General features: G+C 43.7%; 1 pseudogene; it reads right to left on the reverse strand.

Moving 5' to 3' along the window:
• Positions 1–2,216: 2,216 nt before the first annotated feature.
• On the reverse strand, positions 2,217–2,918 carry LOC148539065 (N-alpha-acetyltransferase 40 pseudogene; annotated as a pseudogene).
• Between the last annotated feature and the right edge of the window lie 2,012 nt (positions 2,919–4,930).

Consider the following 4,930-nt stretch of genomic DNA (forward strand, 5'->3'; position numbering starts at 1 on the left):
GCTGAATTTGCCCACAATAATCTATACCATGAGGCATCAGGACACTCTCCATCCTTTGTTCAGTACGGTTTGCATCCAGTGTTACTGGAGTTACCAGGCCTTCAATCAGTATCACTTCCAGCTGTACATACGGCCTGATTCAGACACACTCGCGAGCGCATAGCGCTCGCAAGCGGGTCGATGGCCGGGCAGTGTGAATGCGCGGTGTGCGCACTGCGCGTGCGCGAGCCCCATAGTGAGTGAATTTTCACTCACTGCGGGACTCACTACAAGACAGGACGGCTGTCGATTGTGATTGACAGTTCGCCCCATTTTGTAGGCGTGCAGGGGGGTGGCTGGACAAACGGAGGCATTCCTGAAGGAACGCCTGCCATTTGTGGGCGGCCCTACTGACATCACCAGTGATGTCAGTAGTGAACTTCCTGCTCTATTAGAGCAGGAACTTCACTGGGGCTTGCGGTGGACGAGACCCTATCACAAGGGTCTCGTCGCAAGCCTGATGGTCGCGATAATCACGACCATCGCCAGGCCACCCGCTAAAGCTGTGGGTGGTCATCCACAGCATGGCGAGTGGCCTGCAGGCTAGTGAAAAAAAAAAATGGCCCACCCTGATTCAAAGCGAGTGCTCGCAAATAATGAGTGCCTCTGAATCAGGGCCATAGTATAGTGAATCAATTCTTTAGGATCTGGAAAATGGTAAAAAGGAATTTACGCAAAACCTCTTCAAGGTACAAGCTGTTTGCAGACAGGAAAAGGAGAAGAGGTCCTGGTGATAAAGTCTGGTTGTCAACCAAACATCTGAGATTAAAAGTGCCAACAATGAAATTCGCTCCCAGATTCATTGGTCGTTTTCAGATTTTACAAGTAATCAATCCAGTAGCATACCGTTTGAAACTTCAGAATAGTAAGAATACCTAATGTGTTTCATGTGTTTCTTCTCAAGCCTTTGGTGCTCAATCGTTTTTCAACTCCTTGCAGTCCTCCTCCTGCGATTCCGGTAGACCATCAGGAGGAATATGAAGTGAGACAAATTCTGGACTCTAGGGTTTCTAGAGGAGCTGTTCAATTTTTGGTGGATTGGAAGGGGTATGGCCCTGGGGAACGCTGCTGGGTCAAGGCCTCAGACATCCATGCTCCTCAACTTCTTCAGAAGTTCCACCAGAAGTTTCCTAGCAAACCATTTGTGGAGTGTTCGGTGCCCACCCCTAGAGGAAGGGGTAATGTCACAGTGCACCGGACACTGGCTATTACTTACCAGGTCCGGCAGCACTGGAACCTCCGTCGGCGGCGGGCAGCGGGCGGAGAGTCCCTGGCGCCCACTGCCGTGAGGTCAGCGCTGGGTTCTCTTCACTCCTCACAAGTGCAGGCGGCTGCGGCCCTCTTAGAAGTGTGTGCACCGACCTGCAGGGGATTTAAAGGGACAGGCACCCCAAACGTGAAATCACATTTGGCACAAGATTTGGACTTCTCCATACCATACTCCAGCTTTCCAGTACTCACCTGTTATCCTGATCTTGACCTTGGCTTTTTTGTGACTCCGATTTCGCCTGACTCCTTTGTACTGCTCCTGATATTTGGTTCTGACCTCGACTATTCCCAGTGACCTGTCTACGTCTGCTCCCTTGTACCGTTTCATCTGTTTGGTATTGACCCGGCCTGTCGACTACATTATTCTTCTGCACAACATCCAGTACCCACTAGCACCTGTATAGGGGAACCTAACCTGAGGGCCGCGACCTGTGTGTCAGACGCAGGCAAGTCCAAACCTTCTTTCGAGGGTCCCTGGTGAATACCGCCAGCACATTAGACTCCGCGCCTCAGGCATAGGTCCAGTCAATTCCCTAAATACGGACTGCATCCACAATCCGTCCGAGAGTTTGTGACACAAGGCCACCGCATTTCTATCAGATGTATAAAAAACCTCCTCCAGATTAAAGATGTCTTTCATAAACTGAAGAACTTGATCCTACATTGATCTTCTCTCATAAATTTTTTTTTTTTTTGGGATTCAAATAAGAATTTATTTACTGTTAAAAGGACTTGCTGTGGCGTAAGTCACATGCATGTGCACAATAGCACAGTATTTAAACATCACTAAATTAAAATAAAAAATGAAAAGCTAGAAAAGTAGAAGAAACCCCCCCCAGAAGATATTGACAATCGCTGTGTCCTCTTGAACCCCCCATAATTTCCTATGTGTCCATCCACCACCTTCTTCAGTGGCAGCAGCCTGAACAATGTCCTGAATGTGAATGGGGAGTGTCTCCAAACTTTGTCTTGCGTCTCAGAATCTCATACATACAATCATCACTGCAGCACCCCAATACACTGGGAGAGGTCTCATCTATCTCAAACTGTAAAGCATCTCTAAAGAATTGGTAAGCACCGTGATTGTGTTTGAAGGACTTTCTTCATCTGTGTGCTATGTTCCATCAATTGTAAGTATTGTACCAGGAATTTCCCCAATCCTTTCCTGTGGACACGGATCTCCTGACAATAAAGGCACCTCATAGCAATAAAGGACCTCATCCCCGCACTCCACGTCAAATCTGAAGTGCACAAAAGCAACTGGCGCAGAAAACTCATCTCTGGCAATAAGGTACCAGGCATGTTCATCTGTTAGCACTTCACGCTTTTCCCGCTACTTCCATCCCCACTTGCTCTGTTCATATAGCAGCTGCATATTTGTCTTTGTCAGTTCAAATACCCAATCCAGAGTCTTTTGGTCCAAATCTGTTACTCTGCAGCACTCTATTGACAGATTCAACCCATTTCTGTCAAACTTCTTAAAAACTGGAAAGGCCCCCAAAGGGTCACCCAGCTGATTGGCCGCTTGCACCTTGGCACACTCAGCTGCCATTGCAGCACGTTCCTCTTGGCGTTTTTTTTTTTATTGCCAGTACAGACTTTCTCCCCATGACGTAGCTGATGACGTAATACTCTGAAGCCCGGTTCGGATCGGCGCCGGAGGGGGTGAAGAAGCTCATACATTTTTTTAAGAATCAAAACATTAAAATAAATAAATGAAAAACTAATCAATCCTTCCGTCCTTTCCCCTTTTTCAGTCCATAAACATATTCCAACTCCCTCGGGCTTCTGACCTAGTTCTTCTTGATTAATGAAAAACATTCTTGGTTTCTAAACTTCCTAGGGGTTGTATAATTTATGAAACTGCCATCCTGTCTATCACTGCAGTGCCATTCTATGCCATGTTGAAAGCTGAACTGCCATATGTTAGTGCCGCCCACTGCTGTCGCCTAGCTTAGTCAGCCAGCTAGCTGGATGCAACCTTTTGGCCTAAACTGAAGAAATCAATATTGTGAGCTGTGAGGTGGTCAAAATTTACTGGAAATGACTGGAAATAAATGTTATTGAGTTTAATAATACTGTAGGAACAAAAACAGGCCCAAATTATGTGATTTTAGCTGTTTTTATGATTTTTTAGAAAAAATACAGATCCAAAACCAAAACACGCAAGGGTGGTTTTGCCAAAACTAAATCCCGATCCAAAACACGAAAGAGATACAGACCCAAAACCAAAACACTGGGGTTGACGCACACCCCTACTTCTTAGGAACAAGTTTTTGCACAAAGTTTGAACACTGAGCTTTCTATTGATCTCCATAAGGAAGTTTCGAACTTACCCTTCTTCAGAATGTTCCGTAACTTATAAAACAAAAATCGGCAATTGCCATCTAAAGGTGTAATGACTACGTAGATACGTATGAATGGACTGATCATAAAGATTGGTTGCAAGCAAAATGCAAGTGTCATATGAACCTATCAGAATTCAGCTTCACATTTCTGTACAGTAGACTGGTAATAAAAACAAATGTCTAAGTTGCTGTGTATGGGTTATTACATAGAGCATAATAGGATCCGGATGCAAAGCCAATATTTTACACAGATTGAGTCATTGTCCGCCATTGCACATGCGTATAAGCAAATTGAATCAGCGTTTGAATTGTGATTTTGGTCACAAATAGGATTTACTCGCAAAGTGATTGACAGGTAGTCGAGGTTTGGGGGGAGTAAAGGTGGGTGGCTACAGAAACGCAGGCATGTCAGGTCCGTTTAAACACTGTTTTCTGGATGTGCATATTTTAGCCACTGTGATCTTGCCCGCAGCTGGAGATCTCTCTGCATATCTGGAGAGCCGCTATGTCTAAGGTCAGACTTACTCAAACTCTGCATCAACGTTTGTGATGTTTCCATTATTGCACGTTGTCGGATGGATATGAGAAGGTAGCAGTGAGCGTCTCTATGTGCAGGTAAACTTCTGAGTCATTAGCATATATTTGCAATTGCGGAGCGAGTGAAATCGCAAATAAAATTGCAATTGCATCCGATCGGAATCAGGATCACATTTACTTTTTGCTAAGGGCTAAGCATAAATCTTGCATGGCATAACTGCAAAACCTTATAGCTGAAGAGCTATTTGTACATGGACATTATACTATTATATAATACATAAAAAAAAAAAAATCCTGCTAAAACCATGTCCTTGACCACAAGTGGTCACGTATGTTTCTATTATGTATTGAAGTATTTTATACATTCTTCAATTCTTATATCTGCTGGGTAAAACTCTAGAATACAGGTACAGTACAATATTTTCTTTAAAAAAATAATTAAAAACTATCTTATTCTTTACTGGTTTCCATGGTTATGACATTTTTTTTTATAAGAAGGAACCAATTTGTTTCCATAGTTATACCAACGGTACAATTTATCCCCTTAACTAAACTGAGTTCTAAGTCTTTTCCAAACAAAGACTTGTTTTGTTGAGCGACCTGGGTCAACCTGACTTATATATATATTTTTTTTTCCATTGACAGTCTGGTGATACCTCACCACAGTTATGTAATTCCATTGGAGACTTGCTTTAGATGCTGCACATTTTTGCATCAGAAAAAAAGGTTTTAAAAAT

The sequence above is a fragment of the Taudactylus pleione genome, unplaced genomic scaffold (assembly GCF_031769625.1).
Source record: "Taudactylus pleione unplaced genomic scaffold, aTauple2 ptg000032l, whole genome shotgun sequence".
In the NCBI taxonomy this organism is placed as follows: domain Eukaryota; kingdom Metazoa; phylum Chordata; class Amphibia; order Anura; family Myobatrachidae; genus Taudactylus; species Taudactylus pleione.